This window comes from Cavia porcellus, unplaced genomic scaffold, assembly GCF_034190915.1.
Source record: "Cavia porcellus strain 051 isolate PalLab524CR breed Dunkin Hartley unplaced genomic scaffold, mCavPor4.1 scaffold_3, whole genome shotgun sequence".
In the NCBI taxonomy this organism is placed as follows: Eukaryota; Metazoa; Chordata; class Mammalia; order Rodentia; family Caviidae; genus Cavia; species Cavia porcellus.
In genome coordinates, this window is record NW_026947486.1 from 26,173,033 (window position 1) to 26,200,374 (window position 27,342).

Genomic DNA, 27,342 nt, shown 5'->3' on the forward strand with positions numbered 1-27,342 from the left:
CAGAAGCATTTGGCAGCCAGGCATGGTGGTGTTTTCCTGTAATCCCAGCACTAGGGAGGCTGAAGCGGGAGGATCACCATGAGTCCCAGGCCAGCCTGGGCTACATAAGGGTGTGTTCAGAGACAGCCTGCCATATACAGCAAGACGCCATCTCCAAAAAAAAAAAAAAAAAAAAAAAAAAAAACACTAAGCAAAATTTTGCTTCCATTGGCTAACTCATCACAACACAACTGTGGCCATCTTCTCCCTCAATAACACGAACACACCTATCTTCCCCAGAATGTTGGAACAAATTAAGTTCATGAACTGGGGTATCACTGTATAAAAAAATAAAGGGCTGGAGATATTGCTCAGTGCAAAGGCCTTAGGGCTCAATCTCTAGTACCACAACCAAAGATACAATAAAAATATGGTAGTGGCATAAAGATAGATATACAGATAAACAATATAACCCATATATGTATTTATTATCAACTGATTTTTAATAAGGGTGCCAAAACATGTTAATGAGGAAAGAATAGTCTTTCCAACAACTGTCACTGAGACAACCAGATAGCTAAACGCAAAAGATGAAGTTGGAGTAGGCGTAGTGGTGCACACGTGTAATTCCAACACTTGAAAGGCTGAAGCAGGAGGAACTCCAAGTTTGCAAGTTTGAGGCCAACCTGTGCTACACAGTTAGTTTAAGGAAGCTTGAACTATATAGCAAAGCCATGTTTCCCCCAAAAAAGATGAAATTGCACCCTCAAGGAAAGTTGCTCAGGCATCTTTTCCAAAGAAAATTAACTTGTCTGAGCAGAGGGCAAATCACAAGCAAAGGCATGAAACATGAAGTAACTGTATGATTGGTACTATAACCAGCACTACAAAAATAGAAATTTAAATGTTAGATTTTTTAAATTGTAGAGATAGCAATTTCTCTAAATCTCATCTTTCTGAGCACATAACCAATACTTCCTCCTTTGAAGCAACAGAATCCTCAGATGCTAGCATCAGGAGGCAAGAGCCCAGTTTCTTTTTTTCTCAAAAGGGACAATGAGCTAAAGTTGCCAGAAATGCTAAATCAAGCAGAGAGATCTGCACTGTTTCTATCTTTCCCCTCCTTTCTGTTCCTTACCCACCTGTATATGGTGATAAGGTGATTTAAGGCAAATGGACCCCTTCTCTCCTCAGAGCTACCCTTGAATAAATCCTTTTGCCTCTTCTGATTTGGTCAGCAGCAACAGACGAACCTGAGCATATGAACCTAAGTGGCTGGTATAGTACCATGAGCTGTTTATTTGCGCATTACAAGTAGATAGCTGGGGGCAGAAAAGCAGTCACTAAGGAACTTCTATCCATACAATGTAAAACAAGATCAATTTAAAAGGTACTACAGTAATCCAGGAAGAAGACAATGAGGCTTGAATAAAAATAGCAGCAGGAAGGATGCACTTAGGATACATTAAGAAAGTATTAAATGCAGATTTACTACTTGAATGAATGTAACTGTGAGGAAAAATGAAGACTTCCATAAAAAATCCCAGAAATCTGCCAACCACATAGTGCATAATATATCTGTGTTACTATCAGAAGCAAAAGTTGTGCTAGCACAAAAACATGTGAGGATGAATGGAACAGAATAGAGGAGGCAGAAACAACCCTAACAACCTTCAACTATTTGATCTTTGATAAAGGGGCCAAAAGCATACACTAGAAGGAATGTAGTCTCTTTTTAATAAATGGCGATAGGAAAACCGGTTAACCACATGCAAAACATTAAATCCAGACCCATTTATTTACCATGCACTAAACTAAAATTTAAAAAATTGATTAAAGAACTAAATTGTGAAACAGAAACACAAACTGCTAGCAAATAAAATAGGTAAAACTCTTAAAGTTATAGGCATAAGCAAGGATTTTCTAATCAGAACCATGACTGCACAAGAAGTAACAGTAAGAATCAACAAATGGGATCATATCAAAATAAAACATTTCTGCACACCAAAGGAAACAATCAACACAGTGAAAAAGACAATCTACACAATAGGAAAAAAAATATTGCCAGGTATTCCTTAGATAGAGAATTAATATCTAGAATATATAAAGAACTAAAAAAAATTAGATCCCAAAAATAAAAGACCCAATTAAAAAAGTCAAGTGATGCCAGGTATAGTGGAACATGCCAGCACTTGGGAGGCTAAATCAGGAGGATTGACACAAGTTCAAGGCCAGACTTGGCCACATAGTGGGTTCAAGGCTAGCCTGAACTACTTAGTGAGTCCTTATCTCAAAACAAAACAAAACAAAATAAAATAAAATAAAACAAAATGCAAAGAGTCAGAGACAAGGACAGAGACAGAGGGAGCACTAGGCATAGTGGCTCAAATCTGGAATCTCAGCACTTGGGAAGCTGAGGTAGGAGGACTGCCATAAATTAGGGGTCAGGCTGGGATTTATAGAACAAGAATAACCTGTCTCAAAAAGAAAGGAGGGGGTAGAAAAATAGGAGAGAGAGAGAGAGAGAGAGGGAGAGGGAGAGAGAGAGAGAGAGAGAGAGAGAGAGAGAGAGAGAGAAAGAGAGAGAAACTTTCTAACAAAATGAAAAAGACAACTCATAAACTGGGAGAAAAATTGCACAAATCAGATATATAAGGGACTGGTAACAAGAATATATAAAGATATAAGCCACACATGGTGGTACATGCCTGTAATCCTAGCATTTGGGAAACTGAGGCAGAAGGCTCATAGTGAGTTCCAGGCTAGCCTGGGATACACAGTTAAAAGCCAACCTCAACTACATAATGAAATCCTATCTCAGGAAAAAAAAATGAAGACACAACCATCACCTCTATTTTATGTCCTATAACTTACTTAAAATCAACCAGTCTACAAATATTAAATGGAAAATTCCCAGAAGAGAAAGACCATATTCACATAACTTTTATTATATTAGTGTTATAACTATACTACTTTATTTTCAGTTATGTTGTTAATCTCTGTGTCTAATTTATAAGTTAAAGTTTATATGTATAGGAAAAATACAGTATGTATATATATGATTTATTACTATCCATAGTTTCAAGTATCAACTGAGTTGTGGAATGTATCCTTTGTTGATAAAGTAATAAAAAATATTGCATATAAATACCCAATAAGCACAAAAAAAATCACTAAGGAAATGGAAACCAAAAGCAAAATAAGCCAAGTGTGGTGGCATAGGAAATTCAGTAATTTACCATGACTCTGTCTCAAATAAATAAATAAATAAATAAAGGACTGGGAATGTAGTTCAGTGCAAAGGCATTGCATCCATTCTCCAGTACTGTAATAATAATAATCATAATAATAGTTTTTAAAAGCTAGTTCTATAATATCTATAATAGTTTGGGTATAGTACTGTACACCTATAATCCCATCCTATAATCTCAGCTACTCAGTTTGGGCCAGGAGGATCACAAATTCAAGCCTAGCCCGCAATTTAGGGAGCCCCTGTCTCAAAATAAGAAAGAAGAAAGAAAGAAAGAAAGAAAGAAAGAAAGAAAATAAAGAAAAATTAAGAAAGAAAGCTGGGGATACGGGTCAGTTGTAGAATGTGCATGTGCTAGGCCCTAGTTCAATCCCCAAAACCAGGCAGATTAAAAAAGAGGAAAGAAAACACTGATGAGGACATAGAGAAAATGGAACCTGCATATACTGCTGATAAGAATACAAAATGATAGGGGCTGGGGATTTAGCTCAGCGGCATAAGTGCCTGCCTTGTAAAGCAGGCAGTCATGAGTTCAATCCCCGGTACCGATAAAAAGGAAAAAGACAAAAAAAAAAAAAAAAAAGAATACAAAATGGTACACGATAGTCAGGCATGGTGTCATATACCTGTAATCCTAGTACTCATGAGACTGAGGTAGGAGGATCACCACAAATTCAAGGCCACCGTGGACTACACAGTAAGTTTGATGCCAGCCTGGACTACATAGCAAGACCTTGTTTCAAAAAACAAATAAAATAAAATAGTGTACCTACAGAATCTGGCAGTCCTACGGCAAGTTGAACAGTCACCATATGACAGCATCTACCCAATGAAAACATGACTGGAGAATTTTATAGTAAATGGATAAGACCATACTCATAAGGGAAACCAGACACACATGTATAAACATCATACTGTCTCCCTAGTTTGAGAAACTGAAAGAATAAGATCCAAACTGGGCGTGGTAGATCATGCCTGTAATCCCAGCACTTGGGAGGCTGAGGCAGGAGGATCGTTTCAAATTAGAGACCAGCCTGAACTACAAAGTGAGCTCAAGGCCAGAATGAACTGGAGACCCTGTCTCAAGAAGACAAAAAAAAGTAAGATGCAAAATGTACAATAGATATTGTAAAATAGGAAGAAATTTCAAAAAAAAAAGAAATTGGGATAGAAGATTGGAGAAAAGAAGGGAAAAGCAAATATACATATATATATATATATATATATACACACACACACATATACACACACACAAGAGATAGTTAAGACAGCTATACTATTAATTTCTTTTAGTTCATTGAAAAGAAAGGTTTGTGCTAGTATTGTTTTGACAATTAAATGCAATAACTTGTACTCTGAGTAACTATAATTTAAAGATAACAATATGCAATGCATTAATCATAGTTGCCCTCCTATTATTATCTTGTTTTGAAATTTTGTTTTTTTCTTTTAAACAAAAAAAATGAAAATATGTCTAAACCATGCATGATGGCACACATCTGTACTCCCAGCATGATGGGAGGTTAAAGCAGGAGGAATGTAAATTTGAGCCCAGTATAGGTAATTTATCAATTTAGTGAGCACTTGGGTTCTGGTTGTGCCCTACCCAGGGACCCCAAACAGTTGGGTAATTTCAGTGGGCTGTGTGGTGCAAGCTGAAGGCCTGCACAGCGAACTCCACCTAGCTGTGCAGCTTTAGTATGTTGTATGGAACATGGTAGGGCCCTACCTAGAGACCCCAAGAAAGGGAGCTTTTGTGTACTGCTTGGCATGAGCTGAAGTCTTGCCCAGTGTACTCCATCCACCATTCAGCCTTGGTACACCACTCAAAACCTGGTAGAGCCCTGCCCAGTGATCTCAAGCAGCTGAGGTACTTCAGTGAGCCACATGGGGTGTGCTCAAAGTCCATGCGGCATACTCCCCCATTTAGGGAGCCTTTGCTTGCCACTAGGGACACAGTAAGGCCTGCCCAACATCCTCTACTCAACTGGGGGAACTCCCTGCAGTACAGGCTGCCATCCTCAATCCAAGAAACAACTGAGACTTTGCGTTCAACTGTCCCCAGGAATACAGGAAAAACCGACAAAATAAAAGAGTAAAATCTCTTTTGTTTTCTCAACCTCCTGCCCATCTTAAAGGAGCCTAGGAGACATAGACATAGAAGAAAATGTAAGCCATACACCTGAAACTCCTGAAACGATAGCGACTCAAGTAAAGAAACAACCCCATGAAGCTACAAAGGAACTCAGATCAGAAATAATTTCCCAGGTAAAACAAGAAATGATAAATGTAATGGAAGAAATTCTGAACACATCTAGAGAAGACGTATTTAAAAAAATAGAGGAACATGGCAAAATGATTGAAACCTTGAATGAACAATATAAAGACTAGAAAGCAGAAAACAGATTCAAAGAGATATCCAGGAATTCAAAAATTCCATTGAAAGCTGGGAAACCCACCTCAATAAATGTGAAGATAACACTTTCAGATCTCAAAGACAAAATTGCAGCTAGTGAACAAGAAAAGAAAGATCTTTTACAAGTAACAAGGAATCAGAAAATAACAATTCAACAGTTGTAAGATGATGCAAACAAAAATAATATAAGATTTTCAAATTTTTAAAAAGTAAAACAGACAAAATGATAGAAATGATACAGAATTTCAAAAAATGATAGAAATGAACATTAGTTAATAATGAATATAAAAACGATTTAAGATTAATAGGTGTAAGTGAAAAAGAAGGCAACCACATACATGCTATAAAAAGACTATTTACAAAAGTAATAGCTGAAAATTTTCCAAACATGGGAAAGTAAACTGACATACAGATAAGTGAAGCATATCAAACTGCGATTAGCCATAATCAAAATAAATCTACACCCAGACATACAACAATCAACATCCCAGAAATTCAACATAAGAAAAGAATGTCAAAAGCTATTAGAGAAAATAAACAAATCACCTATAAAAGAAAGCCCATCAGAATCACAGCAGACTGGGGCTGGGGATTTAGCTCAGCGGCATAAGCGCCTGCCTTACAAGCAGGCAGTTGCAAGTTTGATCCCCGGTACCGATAAAAAAGAAAAAGACAAAAAAAAAAAAAAAAAAGAATCACAGCAGACTTATGAACACAAACAATGAAGTCAAGAAGAGCATGGAGTAAAGTATTTCAAATCCTAAAGAAAAATGACTTCCAACCCACATTGATGTACGCTGCAAAACTATCCTTCAAAAACTGATGGAGAAGTAAGATAGTTCCATGATAAAGAATAGCTGAAGAACTTCATGACCACCAAACCAACCCTGCAAAGAATACTGATATTTATAACTACAACTTCAAGAATTCCAAAGGGAAAAAACCACCAAGCAGGGCAAACAATTAAACAGAGAGGAAAGGTACAGAACCAACAGCAGAAAGGTAACATGCCAAAAATAAACCAATATATATCAGTTATAACTATTAATGTAAATGAACTCAACTCATCAATTAAAAGAAATAGACTGGCAGAATGGATCAAGAAACAACATCCAACCATATGCTATATGCAAGAAACCCATCTAACCCAAAAGGAAAGTCAAAGATGGAAAACAATACACCATGCAACAGGAACCTCAAAAAAAAAAAATCAAAGGTAGCAATTCTGTTTGCAGACAATGTGAACTTCAAACCAAGAATGATTAAAAGAGATAAAGAAGGTCACTACATTAGGAGAAAACTTCAAGAGAAAGAGATAACAATCTCAAATATATATGCACCAAATATGGGAGCACTGAGCTAAATAAAAAATTTTAATACAAACGAGAAATCAAATAAGCAATAACACAATTATAACAGGAGACCTTACACCCCACTGACATAAAGAGACAGATAACTAGGCAGAAAATCAGTGAAGAAACAAAAGAACTCAATCAAACTTGTAAACAAATGGACTTAGTAGATGTCTATAATGTTCCACCCAACAACAACAGAATATATATTCTTCCCAGCTTCACATGGGACATTCTCTAAAATAGATCACATACTAGTTCACAGAATATACTTAAGTAAATGCAAAAGAACTGGAATTATTCCATGCATATTATCTGATCATAGTGTCATAAAACTGGAAAATAATGAGAAAAGAAACTGCCAAAACTACATAAACACATGGAAATTAAATAATACACTCCTGAACAATCAAGGGGTAACACAGGACATTAAAGAAGAAATTGAACAATATCTACAAGCAAACAAAAATACAAATACAACTTACTGGATGTTGTGGGGTGCTATGAAAGCAGTCCTCAGAGGGAAATTCACTGCAGTGAATTTCCACATCAGGAAACCAAAGTGAACACAAATAAACAACCTGATGTGACACCCCAAATATCTAGAAAAAGGACAAGTTAAGCCCAAAGCCAAAAGAAGGGAGGAAATTATAAAAATCAGAGCAGAAATTAATGCAATGAAGACTAAGAAAACCATACAAAGAATGAATCAAAGAGTTGGTTCTTTCAAGGAATAAATAGAATTGGTGAGCTAACAGCCAATCTTATTTTAAAAAAGAAAAAAGGAGCCACGGATTTAGCTCATTGGAGCAAGCACCTGCCTGACAAGCACAAGGTTGTGAGTTCAATCTTGTACCAAAATAAATCCGGTACCAAAATAAATAAAGGAAAAATTCATGCAATAAGGAATGAAAAGGGTGAAATCATTACAGACCCTGTGGAAGCACAGATCATCAATACCTACTTAGAAAACCTTTACTCTCATAGGTTTTATAACACAGAAGAAACAGACTGATCCCTAGAAACATACAAATTACATAAGCTGAATCAAGATGTAAAACTGCTGAATAACCCAATTTCAGTTAATGAAAGTGAAAATGTAATTAGAACCTCACCAACAAAGAAAAACCCAGATACTGATGGACTCACAGCTGAATTCTACAAGAAATTCAAGGAAGGCTTAATGCCAACACTCCTCAAAATTTTCAATGAAATTGAAAGGGAAGCAATTCTCCACAATTCATTCTTGGAAGCAAGCATTATCCTAATACCAAAACCGGAGGAAGACAACCAAAAAAGGGAACTATGGGCTAATCTCCTTAATGAACACAGATGCAAAAATCCTCAATAAAATAATGGCAAACAGAATACAGCAAGTCATCAAGAAGACAACCAAGTGGGATTCATCCCACGAATACAAGGATGATTCAACATACACAAATCAGTAAGTGTAATATATCATACAGATAGAACCAAAGACAAGAATTACGTGATTATCAAAATAGATGCAGAAAAAGCTTTTGATGAAGTTCAACACTCATTCACGATAAGAACATTACAGAAAATCAGAATAGATGGACTCTTCCTCAATCTGATAAAAGCCATCTATGACCAACCAATAGCCAGCAGAATATTAAATGATCAAAAACTGGGGCTGGGAATTTAGCTCAGCAGCATAAGCGCCTGCCTTGCAAGCAGGCAGTCGTGAGTTCCCTGGTACCAATAAAAACGAAAAAAGCAAAATAAATAAATGATCAAAAACTGAAAGCTTTCACTCTAAAATCAGGAACAAGACAAGGCTGTCCACTATCACCACTCCTATTCAACATAGAGCTGGAAACATTACCCAGAGCAATTAGAAAAGAGAGAGAAAAAGAATAAAGATGGGAAAGGAAAAAGTTAAATTATCATGATTTGTAGATGACCTGATACTTACAAAACTCCACTGAAAGGCTTCTAGATGTAATAACCAAATTTAGTAATGTAGCTAGATACAAAGTCAACACTGAAAAATCAATAGCATTCCTGTACACAAGCAACAAACTCACTGAGAAAGAGAAACCACACCCTTCACAATAGCTTCCAAAACAATGAAATACTTAGGAATCAATCTAACAAAGGAAGTAAAAGAACTATTCAAGGAAAATTACAGTACTCTGAAAAAAATAATTGAAGAATATTTCAGAAAACAGAAAGGCAATTCTTGTTCATGGATAAGAAGAACTAACACTGTGTAAATGGCCATTCTCCTAAATTGTTATACAGATTTAATGTTATCCCAATCAAAATACTATTAGCATAACTAACAGATCTAGAGAAATCATTCTTAAAATTCACCTAGAACCAGAAGAGCTCTAGAATAGGAAAGGCAGTTCTAAGCAACAAAGGCAAGGCAGGAGACATCACAATCCCTGACTTGAAGATATACTACAAAGCTACTGTGAGGCTACAAAGCTACAAAGCAGGGTACCGTAATTAAAAACAGACCTGAAGATCAATGGAATAGATTAGAAGATACAATCACAACTACAAACAAACTCAGTCACCTTATCTTTGACAAAGAGGCCAACTATGTTCACTAGAAGAACGATAGCCTCTTTAATAAGTGATACAGGAAAAATTGGCTTTCCACATGCTGAACACTAAAACTAGACCATACCCACTACTTTGCACTAAACTCAAGTCAAAATAGATCAAAGATCTAAATATTAAAACAGAAACACTAAATCTGCTGGAAGACAAAGTAGGTAGAAATCTTGAAGACAAAGGGGTAGGCAGAGAATTTACGAACAAAAATCAAACTGCATGACAAATACTTCTCAGAATCAACAACTGGGATCTCATCTTATTAAAAAGTTTTGCATGTCAAAAGAAATCTTCAACAGAGTGAAAGGAAAATCCACAAACTGGGAAAAAAATCTTAGTCAACTGTCCCTCAGACATGGAACTTCTAACATAATAAAGAATTTTAAAAAATTAGGCCCCCAAAATTCAATGACTGAATCCAAAAATGGGCATCTGAGATGAATATATACTTCTCAGTTGAAGACATACAAATGGCAAATAAATACATGAAAATATATTCAGCATCATTGGTCATTAGAGAAATACAAATTAATCTAGCACTGAGATTCCATTTCATTCCAGAAAAAATAAACAGAATCAAGAAAATCACCAATAACAAATGTTGGAGAGATTGTGGGGAAAAAAGAACTTCACTGTTGATGGGAGTATAGGCTGGTGAAACCACTATGGAAATCAGTGTGGAGATTCCTCAAAAGGCAAGGATTGGAGGTCCCATTTGACCCAGCTATTCCATTTCTGGGCATATTCCCAGAAGAACTGAAAACATCATACCACAGTGTGATATGTGCACCCATGTTTCTAGCAGCAACTATTTTGTAATAGTTAAATCTTGGAAACAACCCAAATGTCCATCAACTGAGGAATGGAAAAAAAAAAAAAAAACATGTGGTAATTTTATACAATGGAATACTAATTGCCTGTAAAGAAGGACCACTAATTGCCTGTAAAGAAGAACTAACACTGTGTAAATGGCCATTCTCCTACAATTGTTATACAGATTTAATGTTATCCCAATCAAAATACTATTATATAGTATTATAGGTCAATGAATGTGACTTGAGACCACATTCATAAGTGAAATAAATCAAACTCACATGTGTAAATACAATATTGTCTCTCTAGTGTAAGAAACTAAAAGAATAAATAAGATACAGAATCTACAGTAAGTATGGTGGAAGGGTAAGAAACTGCTCAAAGAGGAAAAATAACTCAGGATAAAGGAGAAAAGAAGGAAGAGAAAAGAAAGAAGATACAAATTTGTATATATACACTTAATGATTACTAAAATGATTGTACTACTTATTCAATTAGTTTTTGGAACAAAACAGTTAACATCAGTAGGATTAGATACATTTTGCATGTCTATATCTGGTAATTCAAGCAACACTTTTGAAGATAACTATGCAAAACAACATTTGTTACATTCCTACCACCATGTTTTGAAAGCCTACATCTTTATTGTTTTGGGTTTTGTTATTTTTGTCTATTTTGTTTCTTATTTTTCTTATACTTTATTTTTCCCTCTAATATAGAAAGGACAGATGTACATGTATAGGTTTATATATGCCTAGAATTTCTCCTAAAGCGTTTACAAGAATTGATTTTATTATGTGATTGTTGGAGAGCACTGAAACCGAATACATGTGCGCTGTGGCATGGTCTGGGTATGAAAGAACTGAGAACAAGGAGACAACTCATGGCAAGATAGGCCACAGCTGAAGCAACCTAGAGACCTTGTGGGTAGTTTTCCTTATTAGCATTGTCTATTGCTCTGAGGGGTCCTTGGACCCTTCCCAAGGTCCTATTCAGGTTTCCTCCATTGTCCACTCAACTCCTTGCTTGTTCTGATTATATATAAGCTGCCTAGCATCAGTCAGCCAGTCAGCTAGCAGTTACAAGCTTTGCCAAGGATTTCACTCCTCAGGCAGCCCTAAAGACCATGCCACATGTCTCATTCCTTTGAGCCTTCATCATGTACCTATTTGGAGGTTTGGGGGTCTAGGCACAGACCCCAACATGTGATGGTATGGACAACTACATTGAAGAAAATGAGACAGACATCATGGTAGCCATCACTGATTCCCTATCATCTTATTTTTAAGTCCAATAATGCTTTTATTCTTCATTTTGATTTGTTTTAGTCTGTTTTCTATTACTTGATTTCACTATGTGTGAAAGTATGGATAGCTATTTTGAAGAGAACAAGAGACATTATGGTAGTCATTATTAATTTTCTATCATCTGGTTTTGAAGGCCCACAAGGCTCTCTCTTTTGTTTTGATTGATTTTACACTATTTTTTGTAATAATTTATTGTGTGTGAAGGTATGGACAACTATTTCAAAGAAAACAAGAGACACTATGATAACCACTGTTGATTTTCTGTTGTCTTGTTTTGAAATCCTGTGTTACTTGCATTGTTTTGCTCTGATGTGCTTTGCTCTGTTCTGTTTTGTTTTATTCTCTCTCTCTTTCTCTCTCTCTCTCTCTCCATATATATATATATATATATATATATATATATATATATAAAAGAACAAAATAAAAAACAGGTAATAGGGAACAGGACATAGATCTTTTGCAAAAGGGAAAGTAACTAAGATATGGAAAGAGAGGGACTGTAGGGAACAGTAAGGGGATGAAAAAAGAATTAAGATATGTTATGTACATGTCAGCTCCCATAAGGACAGACTGCAAACTTTTAAACAAAAGTAAAGGCCTCAGATATAGTCTCCTATTAAATTCACAGCTATATATAACGACCTTTGTGTGCTCATTTTTCCTTCATAAAATGGTCAATACATTGATCTAAGCCCTAGGAATATGTATAATGACAACCACAGACTGAATTTAGGGGGAAAAAATCTCTCAAAGTCATGTCCTATTGCTCTTCCTTCAACATATTTGTTACATGTGCTTGGAACATTTGAGTCAAAGGTTCAAAATAAAATTTTCCCTGTAGCTTATCTTAGTTCTAACCATATGAAATCCAACACAGAACCAATAAAAAGCTAGGTATAGTGGGACACATCGGTAGTTTCAGCTACTGATCAGCCTGAGATAAAAATATTGCTTGAGCCGAAGATTTGAAAACTAGTCTGGTCAACATACAGTAGTTATACTCCATCTTAAAACAACAACAAACATAAAATATCACAGGCCACACACAGTGGCCCACACCTATAATCCCAGCTATTTTGAAGGCTAAAGCAAGAGAACTGCAAATTCAAGGTCAGTCTGGGGAACTTAGCGAAATCCTGTCTCAAAATAATTTTTTTTAAAATTGTATTTCAAACAGGAATGGGAATGTTGTTCAAGGGTGAGCACTTGCCCAGCAAGAACAAGATCTTGGGTTCAATACTTAGTACTAAAAAGCATACACAGCAAAAAATAGTATTTTGTCAACAATGCCTTAAAGAATTTCTTTACCTTTTTATCACCAGCAATTAAAAGGATGCAAAACGTCAAGATTACACAGTACATTTTCCACTAACAAATTTCTTTGTCATATACATGCATTCATACCAATAAACATTCACCAAGTACCAATACAAGACTGTGTCAAGATCCAAGAATCAAAGAACAAAAATAAGTTCTTGTCATCAAAAAGCCTACAATCTATCCAAAGTTAATATATACTACTGATATCTGGGGGTGTAGCTCAATGTATGTATGCTCAAGGCCTTGGGTTCAATCCCCAGCAATGTGGGGGAAAAGACGTACCACTGTAGACTTCTGCTTCGAGAAAGTAAACTGAACATCTGTATCACTTGTTCTTTCCAAGAACCCAGAAAAGTGATGGTAAAGTTCCACAAAAATATAAATAAGTCAGTGTTCCAAACGGAAAACAGTATGGCAGATAAAAACATTTCAACAATTCCTGGCAAAGAGCAGATAAGAACTAGCTGATAATACAAATCCAAGGATGCTACAACTTAAAATATGTAGTGGAAATAAATGAGGTACTAACACAGGAAGGAACAGATTTTCAGGGTACAATCCTGGAGTCTGTCTGAAGACTGATTTCACAGAGGGGCAGAGGGAAAAAGGCGGAAAGCAAGAATACTATTAGGATATGAATTTTTCCCCTAGTACTGAGCACTAATCCCAGGATTTATGCCCTAAGCTATATGCCAGTCCCTTTCTTTCTTTCTTTTTTTTTTTTTTTGAGACAGTCTTACTAAATCACTAAATTGTCCAGGCTGCCCTTGAACTTGCAATCTCCTTGCCTCAGTCTCCCAAAATACTGGGATTAGACCTGTGTACCATCACACAGACTGAGGATCTGAATTACGGCACAACAGATGAACCCTCCAGCCAAAAGAAATAAATCCCCAGATACAGAATTCAAATTCAAGTAACTGAGAAGAATCAGAGAACCTTAGAGCAAAGGTCTCTGTCCTTTGGCATTTGAGCTCTCCAAGTGGATTAATAGTCAACAGTCCATTCATGAACCCCAAAATAAAGCCTGCTCAAGTAGACAGAACTTTTCAGTTAGCTCATTCTTAAATATTGTATGAATAGGCTAGGCAGACAGTCATTTGAAGAACACCTATAACACAGTAAAGAAAGATTATGAAAGCTGGGTATAGTGGCACAAACCTGTAATCCTAGCATTTGGGAGGCTGAGGCAGGAGTACTGCTGCGAATTTGAAGCTAGCCTGGGCTACATACACGGTAGTGAGTTCAAGGCCAGTCTGCAATACATAGACCCTCCCTCAAAAACCAAAAAAGGAAAAGAAAAGAAACAAAGATCAATAAAAAAGAAAAATAATCCTTGGAGGAGCTAAATAATTTCAGAAATAATTCTTAATTTACTTTTTTAAAAATATAACATATGGGGCTGGAGTTGTAGCTCAGTGTAGAACACTTGCCTTGCATCCACAAGGCCCTGGGATTCATCCCCAGCTTCACAAAAATAAGTAAATAAACAGAAGCATAATATATAGCTCAAAAATCAAAGAAAGAGAAATATAAATGGGCAGGCTCACTTCAGATCCTGTCTCCCATCCATTTAGTTCCTATCCCTTCCCTCAAGTTTTGTTTTTTGTTGTTGTTGTTGTTGTTGTTGTTGTTGTTGTATTTATTGCATTCTGGGGAGCTAACCTAGGGTCTCCTGTATAGTAGGCAACCACTCTACCATGAAGCTATATCCCCAGGCCCTCTTCTTCTAATTTTTTATGTTTTAAGAGGCAAGGTCTCTCTGTTCCCCAAATAAGTCTCAAATTCTTGGGCTCAAGTAATTCTCCGGCTTCAGCCTCTTGAGCAATCCAACAGATGGATTATAGTCACATGGAATCATGCCACACACCAATTTTTAGTTTTACTAAATACTGCTGAATTAATCTTCTAGTGAATATATTTACTCATAGTCCCACCAATAATATCTGAGTTTCTTTTTCTTTACATTATTACCAATACTTGTTTATGTTCTTACCAATACTTGTTATAGTATTACTAGACAATTGATTTTTTTCTTTTTGAGACAGGGTTTTGCTATGGAGTTCAGGCTGGCCTTAAACCCAGTCTGTAACCCAGGCTGGCCTCGAACTTGAGGTGATCCTCTTGCATCATCCTCCCAAGTGCTGAGATCATAGGCATAGGCTACCACACCTGGTGGCAATCCATTTTTTAAATATAATTAATTTTGTCAATATGACAGGTATGAAATATTACCAGTATGATTGCATATAAATGGGAATTAAGCTAATCTGCTTTGCTCCATGAAACTCTTTATTTTTTGATGACTAATAAGAGTCAGGGTTTTTTTTAATGTTTATTAGTTTGTTTCTCATCCTATATGAATTAATTGTTCATATGATTTTTCTCTTTTTACATTTTTTTCATTGCTGGGTTGGGTTTCTTGCATACTAGGCAACTGATCTTCCAATGAACTATATGCCCTAGCTCCCTTCAGAGTCTCTTTAGGCAAATATATGTTCTCTTTCCCTTTCTCCACAAAAAAAAAAAAAACTAACAGTGCCTGTATGTGGTAGTGCATGCTTCTAATCCCAGTACTCTGGGAGCCCAAGGAAGGAGGTCACAAATTCAAGCCCAGCCTAGGCAATTTAGCAATTTAACAAACCTTTGTCTCAAAGTATAAAAAAAAAAAGAGTTAGGGACTTAGCTCAGTGGGAAAGCCCTGAATTTAATCCTAGTACCACAAAAAAGTTATAGTATATACTGTTTTTATTATTTTTATTTATTTGTGCAAAATGGGGGTCTTCCTATATTGCCCATGCTAGCCATGAATTCTTGGGTGCAAGCAATCATCCTGCCTGTGATTTTTTTTTTGTGGTACTAGGGAATGGAACCCATGACCTCAGGTATGCTAGGCAAGTGCTCTACCAATAAGCTACATCTCCAGCCCATTAAGCTTCCTGTATAGTCATAACATAAGATACTGTTTTTTTTTCCTTTTCACTACGCATGTTTCACATTCTTATTTTGTAGCAAATTGCTTACTATTACAAATAATATTGCATACTTTATCATCTATATTTAAAATCCTGAAGACTGCTAGAACAAAGGAGATTTACAGTTTTAAGCTTTTATTACAGTAATACTAATACACCCAGAAGAGTGCACATATACATTTGTATTTTATATAATGCTATCAAATTATCTTTTATATGCAATTAAATTCCATAGAAGGCAATTCCAATTTAAACTCTGACCTACAATGTGTGAGTATAACTTTTACTCCATGACCTTGAAAATAAAAATTGCCATAAACATTTTGATTTTAAAGCCTATGAAAGAACTGAGTGTGGTGACACATACTTATAATCCTTAGTACTGTGTGAAGCTGAGACAGAAAGACTGGAAATTTGAGCCCAGCCTTGGAAACTTAGTAATTTAGTGAGACACTGTCTCAAAAAACAGCTGAGCATGATGGCATGTACCTAGAATCCCAGCACTTGGGGAGGCTAAGGCAGGAGGATTATCTCAAATTCAAGGCCAACCTGGACTACATAGTACACTCAAGGTCAGTCTGAACTACATATTGAGACCTGTCTCAAGAACTAAAGCAAAAATAAAATTTTAAAACACATAGGCCATTGTGGTTTTCCTCACAATAGTCCACCCTGTGTTCTCCAGGGTGTACTTACATCTCGCTTTTTCATCTTTTAGTCAGCCCAACTCACTCTGCAGAGCCAGTTTCTCCCTCACTCTTCACTCTTGCTTCTTCAAATAAACTCTTGTCACCGTTAATAATAAAAATTAATTTTAAAAAATTTTTAAATGGGGGTTAGGGATCTAGCTCAATGTAAAAGTCTTGTGTTCAATCAATGTAATATAAATAATTTTAAGGAATATATATTTCTTAATGTATAATCAAATGAGTATCATTAACTAACAGTTATTGAGTGCTATATGCCAAGCATTTGTAAACTCCCCTTTTTTGCATTTTGCCACAAAAACCTTAAGATAAGTAATATTGTTATTTTCATTTTACAATGAGGAAACTTACTCCTGATAATGTGCCACATAACATGAAGTCATATGAGTACACTATTTACAACTTTGAATTGCCTCTCTCTCTCACTCTCACAACCACATCATATTCCTTGGGAATTTACAACCTAAAACTACCTTTTGCCTTTTCCTATTTTACCTTAGCAAAATCATTTCTTCATTTAAAGATCCTCATTTTATGTGAAAAAGTTCTGCGGCAAAATTATCTTGAGGCCAGGTATAGTAGTGCATGCCTGTAATCCCAGCACTCAGGAGGCTGAGAAAAGAAGATTGCCACAAGTTTTAGTCCAGCCTGGACTACAGAACTGAGACCCTGCCTCAAAAAAACAAAACAAAACAACAACAAAAACTATCACCCTATGTCCTTTGTCATCAAAATTAAATAATTTCTATGTATTGATCTCCTATCCTCATATCCCAAATTAACACCTTATTATAACTATGCTTTTATAGTAGCAGCATCTGAAGTATAGACTGCCTGTCAGTCAGGCCAACCCTATCACTCTAAAGGTTTTTGTAGCCACTGAGAAAGAGAAGTTTTTAAACATTTTTAAGTTGATTGAAAAAAATTTTAAGTAAGTCTTCCATGGCCCTTAAAATTATTCAAAACATAGTTCAAGTGCCCAAAAATAAAGTTTCACAGGAACATCGCCCTAATTCATTCATTTACATATCTTCCATAATTTCTACAAAAGCTGAGCTGAATAATCCCAAAAGATACTTCATGGTCCACAAAGCCTAAAATATTTACTATCTGGCCTTTTATCACCAAAAAAGTTTTCTGACTCCTGATTTACAATTTTCAAAAGAACTTCATGGGACTGAGAGTGGGGGTACTGATGTAGCTCAGTGGTACAGCCTGAATAGAAGACCTGTAGCACCAACAAAAAAATAATTCATCTATTTAACTCGATTATTCCTGAGAACAATCCTGAGAGCTACTTGGTATTAATCTGAATTCTAAAAATCAGAAAGGTTTGCAGAAGTTTAAAGGCTTGTCCAAGTTACAGAGTTGCTAAATTCTAGAACTCAGTGTTCTAGCTCCAAATCCAACACATAGCCTACCAAACTACCACTTTTTAAGAACCGAACTTCTCCATATTAATCTATGGATTCAGACATTTGATGCTAAAATTTGCCAGATGGATACAAACATAAAAGCTTTAAATTGGTGGAAGGGCACTAGCACAAGCGCCTTCCTGGCAAGCAGGAGATCATAATAAATTCAATCCCCAGTACCAACAAAAATAAATATCTAGATAGATAGATTGGTGAGAAAATATTTCTCAACTGAGATCCTTTCCAAAAGTATATTAATAGACTACATTACATTTCATATGTATTACAAACTGTATTTTCCCATTGGTTAGCAAAGGAACGCTGCAAAGTAGGTAGGGGTAGGGCTGTCTCTCGTGAGGAATGTACTTATTTTTGTTTTGGGTTTCTTAAAACAAAAGTTAGTAACTCACCCATTTTTAAAATCTATGATGTAATTCAATCAACAGAAAGGATGCTAAGAATTTCCATTCAGTAGCAGCCTGTTTAGCCTGGCTTGGCAGCACAAGCCTATAGTCTCAGCACTTTGGGAGGCTGAGGCAGTGGACCTCAAATTCAAGCAGCATGGACAATCTAGTAATTTAGCAAGGCCCTGTCTCAAATTACAAAACAAGGTTAAAACGGATTTCAGAGGGAAGACCCTGAGTTCAATACCATAGTACCACACATACACACACACACAGACACACACACACACACACAGCCGAGTTCAATCCCAGAGTACCACACACACACACACACACATACACAGCCAGTTCCAAAAAAAAATATACAAGACATTTGGGAAATAAAAAGTGGTGAAAAGAGGTAGCACCAGTTAATATCTTTGCTTTCATTGTCTGAACCCTCCCTCAGGAGATACTAGCTAGTCTCTTCTCATTTAAAGTTACCTCCTTAAAGAATCCTTCCTTAGCTACCTGAGCTATGGAAGCTCCTCCTTCAATATCCCCACTCTCTTTAAAACTTTCTTCATTGTACTTATTTTCCAGACTTATTTATTGACCATCCATCACCTCCACTGTAATCCTTCTTTTTCACCTACTTCTAACATGCTGACACTGGCACACTGTAGGAACTCAATGATTATTTGTTGAACAAATGGCAGAACCTACAAATATCTTGAGTATGTCATACTGTGAATCACTTGGGCTAACAACTTAAGAATAACTCATCAGCACCTTTAAACGTTCTTAGCAAATGAACCACCTATCTTCAAGAGTTTTAAATCTCAAGGGACACATGTGCCCATAATCCCAGCACTCAGGAGGCTACAGCATGAGGATTTCTATGGATTGAAGACCAGCCTATGCTACATATTCAGCATATTTAAGGCCAGCCTGAACTACATAGCAAGATCCTGTTTCAGAAAAACAAAACAAAAAAGTTTTTAATCTTTTGCAAGAAAGCTTCAGACTAAGTCAAAATACCACCACAGTAGGCCCCAAGAAAAATTTAAAAAAAATCACTTGGGATTAGGGCTATGTGGCTCAGTAGTAGAGTACTTCTTTAGCATGTAGGAGGTACTAGAATCCATACCTGGCAGAAAAAAAATATTCTCTGAGAAGCAGTGGACATAATCAGAGCTAAACTATCATCTTATAGGTCTTGGAGCTGAATGAACATACATTTCTCATGCTTATTTCAAAATATCTCCTGCTAGGGATGGTGGCATATAGATAAAAATCCCAGCTCTCAAAAGCTGAGCCAGGAGGAACCGAAGTCAAGCAGAGCCTGGGCAATTTAGTAGCTTAGTGATAGTCTGTCTCAAAATAAAATAAATAAATAAAAGAAAGGCAGGGAGTATAGCTTAGGGCAAAAGCCTTGAGTTCAATCTCCAGTAAAAAAATTAAAGGTAAAAATAAAACAAAACAAAAAAACATTTCCTAGTATTAAAAACAAATTAATGGCCCTATTCTAATTATGCTGAACTAAAAGCTGAGATTTATCAACCAATTGTGTTATGCTAATTTTAATTCCCATTTTTACAAGTAACTAAACAATAACATAACTTAGGTTACAAATGAAAAGCATCTAGAAAGTACTGATTGACACGCATTTTAATTAAGTTGGCTCAAAATACTAGTCTAGATAACAGATCTGACATAAAGAATATAACACAGGTATGACACGGGTATATTTTAAAATATACCTATTGGGGGCTGGGAATGTGGCTCAATGGTAGAGTTCTTGCCTTGCATGCACAAGGCCCTGGGTTTGATCCCCAGCACTACAAAAGATGCATAGCCAATTTCTGGTTAAATAACATATAATTACAGACCAAAACTGTTTATTCCCCAATTTTAAACAATGATTCAACCCTATATAAATAATTCACAAACAAAAACTCTTAATTAAAAATACTTTATGTGCTGGGGATATAGCTCGGTGGCACAGGTGCCTGCTGGCAAGCACAAAGGTCATGAGTTCAATCCCCAGTACCAAAAAACATAAAAATTAAAATTAAAAAAACTTTATGTAATCTTAGCATAAGGATTGTTTACTTCAACATACTGAGGTTTCCTTACCATAAAAGTCTCACTGGCTCATAAGGACCTTTGAAATTTCTCCACACTGCAAATACAAATGTGTGGCCTTCAAAAATGCATTAGAAGCCAGACATCGTGGTATACACCTGTAATCACAGCAGTGAAGGAGGCTGAGTCGGGAGATTCTCAAATTCAAACCCAACCTGGTCAATTTAGGATATTCTGTGTCCAAATAAAAAGTATGTAGCTCAGTAGTAAAGTTCCATTCCCAGTACCACAAAAAAATGCACTTAGAAGGCCTGGGTGGAAGCTCAGAGTGCTTGCCTAGCATGCACAAGGCTCTGGGTTCCATCCCCAGCACCATAAAAAACACATTTAGAAACATCCCTCTCTCACAACTCACCAAAGAGTGATTGGATGTCACCACAAATAGCTTTATTTAATATACATTTATAAATGTGTGCATTGCATTTTAAAAACTACAAGTTAATCTGAATGCAAAAGAATAAAGCTGGACCTTTAACTCATGTCATATATAAAAATGAGCTCAAAATGGATCAAAGACATAAACATGAGAACCAAAACTATAAAACTCTTCAAAGAAAACAGAGGAGTAAATTGTTGTGACCTTGAAATGGCAACGATTTCTTAGATATAAAACTGAAAGCACAAGAAACCAAAGAAAAAATAGATAAAATGGATTTCTGAAAATTTCAACTCTTATGCCTCAAAACAACTATCAAAAAAGTACAACGACAACTCACAGAATTAAATAAACTATTTGCAAATCACCTATCTCATCAGGGGCTAGTATCTAGAATATAGACTTTAAAAAACTTTCTTACAATTCCTCCATACATGTCATCCCAGCACTCAACGAGGTTAAGGCAGGAAGATTGCCATGAGTTTGAGGCCAGCCTGGGGTACACGGTGAGACCCTATCTAAAAAAAAGAAAACAAAAAAACCCTTTCAAATCAATAAAAACAATCAAATTAAAAATTAGCAAATTAAATAGACATTTCTCCAACGAAGAAACACAAATAGTTAACAAGCACAACAGAGGAAGTCCAATGAGATTATTCATGAGGAAAATGTAAACTAAAAACTCAGTGATACCACTTAACACCCACCAGGATTCTCATTTTTTTAAAAAAAGAAAGCAACAAGTGTTGATGAGGAGATGGAGAAACTACAATCGTCATACATTGCTAGTGGAAATGCAAAACTGGACAGCTACTATAAAAAAGTTTGGTAGATTCTCAACAAGTTAAACATATGAGTACTATATGACTCAGAAATTCCACTTCTAGGTATCCAAAATAATTGAACCAATACACAAACAAAAACTTTTACATGAGTATTCATAGTAGCACTACTCACAGAAGTTTAAAGACATAAATGCCCCCAGTACATCTACGAACTGATGAACAAAATTTGGCATACCAATACAATGGAACATTACTCCACTAGAAAAGGGAATCAGTCACATCCCAGTATATGTATATGTCTCGACAAAACCATGCTAAGTGAAAGACCCCAGATATAATAATTCATCTATACCTTATATCCACTTATAAAATATCCAGAAAAGGCAAATCCATAAGAGACAGAGGAGGCTGAAGGGAAGGGAAAATGAGGAAAGTCTGCTTACTGGGTATATAACTTCCCTTGCAGTTATGAAAGCATTTTGACACTAGACAGTGGGGCTAACTGCACAATGCCATAGTTACTTAATGCTACTGAAATGTATACTTTGAAACAGTTCAAATAGTAAATTTGTTATGGAATTTTATCATGAGGTTTTTTTTTTGTTTGTTTTGTTATTGCTTTTAGAGATGTGACCTTACTATGTAATCCAGTCTAGTTTCTAATTCACGGTCCTCCTTCCTCAAACTCTCCAGTACAGGGATTACAAGCATGCATCAACACATCTGGTTTTTCATAAATTTCTAAGTTACCATACTAAAGCATGAAAACAATGTACTTCATTTCAAGTTAGTTTAGTTGGGGGGCAGTGTTGATTTTTGTTTGTTTGTTTGAGTTGGTATCTCACTATACAGTCCAGGTTACTCATGAACTCTTGGAAATCCTCCTGCCCCAACATCCAGAGTGCTGGGATATAGCCATATGCCATCCTGCCTGGCCTATTAAGATTTTTTTCAAAAAGAGATGGAGGGGCTGGAGATGTAGCTCAGTGGCAGAGCATCTGTATTCTATGACTTGAGACCATGTTCAAATCTCAGAATTGTAAAAGAGAAGAAAAAAAATAGAAAGTTTAGGGGCCAGGAATTTAGCAGCATAAATGCCTGTCTAGCAAGCTTGAGGTCATGAGTACAATCCCCAGTACCAAAAAAAAATCGTAAGTTTAGGGCCTTCCCACTGAGCTACATCTCCACCACCTCCATCCTTTTAAAGGCATGGATTCACTAAATTGCCCCAGAAGGACTCCAATTTGCAATTCTCCTATCTGAGTCTTCTAAAACAGTGGGATTACAGACATGTATCATCACACCCAGCTTTAATTCCACTTTTGAGATTTAGGGAATTTCTAAATAAATGCCATTATTGATGTTCTTTAGTCATCAAATATCTCTTAACAGTATCAAAAATTTTGTATCTCAAACAAAAATGGAAAAGACACACTCCTTTAAAAGAATTCTGAGCCTGGGGTGATGAAACAAGCCTGTAATCCTAGCATTCTCATGGGTTGAGGCAGGAGGATCACAAGTTTGAGCCCAGATTAGGCAATTTAGTGATTTAACAAGAACCTGTCTCAAAATAAAAGTATTTTTAAAAATGGCTGAGGATGAAGGTCAGTGTGAAGGCCCAGAGTTCAATCCCCTAAGAAAGAACGAAAGAAAAGAAAAGAAAGATGAATTCTGGCTTTTAGTCAAGAGACACGATCACATATACCTACAAGTAGAGCTGGTCTGCTTATATTAAGATAATACAGAAAGGAAGGGTATTGGTATTTTTTTCTTACACATCATCCCTCTTCCTACATTAACATAAAAATTAAAGCCCTCTGAGACTATTTTTAATTCAATTACATGACTACAAATCCTTTAGTAATATATAGTTGCCATTTTATTTATTTCTACTATGGTTTTTTGCACTATTGACTTTACTATTTTACTTGCTAAGCAATGGACAACTTAGTGAAAACAGAAACTCCTCTACTTTACAGAAGAAAGTTTAGTCAACACTACAGAAATCTAACTTCTGAAACATTACAGAGTAATACCAACAAATGCAGGCTTTTGATACGAAGATTAACATTGGTCTAGAAGTCAGAACTCCAAGATCTACCACTTACTAGGGCATCTTGTTTTTCTGAGCTTCACTTTCTCTTTCAACAATAAGGAGGAAAATACCTTTCCTGCCTGCCTCCCAACTGAAGTCCAGTAAATAACATTGTATGCCAAGTGTGGGAACTCTAAAGAAGGGCACCTCATTTAGCTTAGAGGATCATGCCAGCCAAATGAAGAAAGGGGAAGCAAGAAAGATTTTCAAGAATTTTAGAGCCAGGCATGATGGCACGTGCCTGCTGCACTCAGGAGGCTAAGGCAGGAAGATTGCTGAGTTCAAGAACAGCCTGAGCTGCACAATGCATTCAAAGCCAGCCTGGACTATGCAGGGAGATGCTGTCTTCAGAAAAAAAGAAAAAGGAAACAAAGAAAGAAAAAAGCAAGGAAGAAAGAAAAGAAAAGGAATTTTTGAAGGCAGAACTAAGTCTAGTCCTTCACCTCAGCCTTAAAATGCCAGCCTTATCTCACTCCACTTTTTCTAGCCTCATCTAGTTGCAAACAAGGAGATTATGTTGCCTGGTAAAGATGCTACAAGTAACTTTTCTCTCGTTCCCTCTCTGTCTCTGTTTCTTTCTTTCTCTCTCTCTATATATATATATATATATATATACACCCCCACACACACCCCAAATATTCACCTCAATCTGACAAACTATGAACATGTTACTAACTTCTGTATTCAAACTATGGGTAACTAGAAAAAGGTTACATTCTTTCCAATATCAAAACAGAATACATGAAATGTTTGTAAATCTGCAACATTTCCAAGAGAACTCAGTACATGTCAGTAAATTTTGCAAAAAAATCATAAAGTTATAAATCCAATGATAAATCTTGACCCAGAACAGAATGAAACCATCACAATACATCCTTAATAGAAATGATGTATTCAGAGAACAAAATGTCTAAGTAATTTGTTGTAATTTAAACTCACACCAAAACGCAAGTGCCAATTTTCAAACAAGACAAATTTAAAAGAACCAAAATATCATGTATAATTATTTAAGCAATCAAAATCAGCTTTAGTACATTTTAGCTGTACTTTAATGCAAGGTGTCATTCCTTTGGATTCTCGAGTTAAACAGTTTTTAAATTCACCAATCCAAAGGACAGAGATTTCGAGAAGACACCTGCGGCTCTGTGTCACATACTAACACCTCGTCAAAGGTTCTCCTGAAACTTACTACAGATGAAAAACAGGTAAAAAGAGCCTCCAAAAATAGTATGTAATCATTACTAATCAGATTTTCACCATTCAAACGCTGTTCATATAATTGCCTCAGCAGTAACTCTTAAAAAGGAATAAGCCATACTACTTGCATCTGTTTTGAGGTTCAGCCTCATTTTAACATCTTTCAACTCCTGAGACACAAAGATACACACGTACAGGACTTCCACCAACACCCCACAAGTTTCACCACTTTCTAGTCAAACAAAACCTCTTTCCATACAACGAAGCCACCTCACTTTTATCCGAGCCCTCCTTGCCATCCCCAACATGTCGCACAACACACACCAGCCCTCCCCAAATAGTGTCTCTCAATTTCCTCTTTAAGCCTAACACACTGACAAAACCAAACTGCAATATTCCTAATTCCAATCCAGTCAACACACGCGTTACACACACACACATCATCTGAACCTAAAAATTAAACTCACTCTTTCCCCACCCAATTTCCATCAATACAAACACTGAAACCTTACTCAACTTCCCACATTCGAAGCGCTCTTCTGTTTCAGTAGCCTCAATTTCACTTAAATGATTATTCAGTCCTTTGTCAACTGTCTCCTGGTTTTCCTCTTGTGTCCTCCTTGCCTTCCCTGACCCCTGGTCTTCCATCTGCTCCCAAAGTTGTTAGCCCCCCAAACAAAAAAGAAAAGGAAAATGCATCTCAACCTCAAATCTACCGTTCCCCACTTTTTGCCTTTTTCTCTCGGCCTAATTCGTCACTCGGACAGCAGCTCCGACAACCCCAAAGATCCCACTCCAGACTCCTCCAGTATCTACCAGTGAAGGCACTCACCCGGCCTGGGTCAGGCCAGCCCACACTAGGACACTTACTCTTGGCCCTTGGCCGCCGCAGTCTCCCTCCATTCATCCCTGGCCCATTCATCTCCTAGCCCAAACCCAGACACGCCCCCCCCCCGGCCTCCTCTCTCTCCCAGCGTCCCAACCCGCCCGGGACCCTCACCAGGACAGGCTGACTTTTTGCTTCTTCCTCGCCCTCTCTCAAGCCTCCTCCAGCCCCCCGATGAGTCACACCGTAGAACAGACACACACACAAACACACCACCTCCTCTATCGCCTCTTGCGATGCTTCTTACTCCCCTCCTCGACGTCTCGGTTCAGCTGCGTGTCGCATGCGTGTGTGTGTACGCGCGCGCGCGCGCGAGCGTGTACCCGCGAGCCCACCGGGCCAGCTAAGGCCGGTAAGGTAAAGAGCGGGCGGGGTTGGAGGAGCGGGGTAGGTGCCCAAGCTCGCGCTCTAAAGGAGCTGACAAAGCGCACGCGTACTCCAGCCAGGGAATTCACTGGTAGAAGAGAGGAGTGGAGGGGGGCGGGGACGGGAGGAGAGAAAAGAAGAGGGGGAGGGGCAGGGAACGCCAACGGAGCAGCTCTTAACTCTGAGCAGCTCCTATCGCAACGACGTGCTGAGTAGTTAGCCAACTAGCTTGGGCACGCCTCCTCCGCCTTCCTAAAGGCAGCAGAAGAGAAGGATGCGCGTCGAAGAGAAAGGCTTCTCCTCTCCTAAAGGAAAGTTTCAGTCAGGAGCTAAGCGTGACATGCCCCGTGTACTCCGAATCTCTCGTTCTTTTCAAGGCCTCTTTGCCCTCTCCCTCAAAAAAAAAAAGTCCTAGCCACCTCGCGCCCACTCTCAATTCTTGGCAAGCCATTCAGTGCGGTAGCTCTGTGGAGATGTGGTACCCACCAGCACCTTCTCACCCGCCACCCCGGCTCCCTTTAATTCCCGGTTTTTCTCGCGAGACTACTATCTGCCGGCTTTGGGAATAAAAGTCGAAGCACAGATTTACAAATACTGGTCTCTCAGTTACGTTGTGAGGGCAACGACCACTGCATGTCCCCTCTACACACACCAGGACTGCAATTCGCGCGCGCGGGGGCTGGGCAACAACGAAAGCAGAGATGGGAAAGGAAAGCTATGAAACGGAATTTTGAAGGCATGTAACCGCTAGGCCCGGGCACGTGCCCTGCGCCTCACAGGCGAGTGCGATGTATCCTGGGAATTGTAGTTTTTGTTTTCACCTTCAGTCTCAGTTCCACTCTCAAGGGATACTTAGGCCTCCGACCGGGAGGAGGATTACTGACGCCATTTTGCAGGGAACAATGCCCCTCGGCCCTGGGCGATGGCGGGTGGGGGAGGCAACAGTGTTTTAAGGGTTCAGTTAACCTCCCTTGGCCCCTCGGTGC

General features: G+C 37.4%; 1 protein-coding gene across 19 annotated transcripts in view; it reads right to left on the bottom strand.

Annotated features, from left to right (window-relative positions):
• The window catches only part of LOC100720927 (constitutive coactivator of PPAR-gamma-like protein 2), a 478,018-nt gene extending 451,143 nt beyond the window's left edge, over positions 1–26,875 (bottom strand). For 3 of the 19 annotated variants that reach the window (XR_010046553.1, XR_010046554.1, XM_063245946.1), the window contains exon 1: positions 26,207–26,760. The gene's annotated coding sequence lies outside the window, so the exon portion shown is untranslated. The other 16 variants (XR_010046556.1, XR_010046555.1, XM_063245948.1 and 13 more) reach the window with 10 other exon arrangements.
• Between the last annotated feature and the right edge of the window lie 467 nt (positions 26,876–27,342).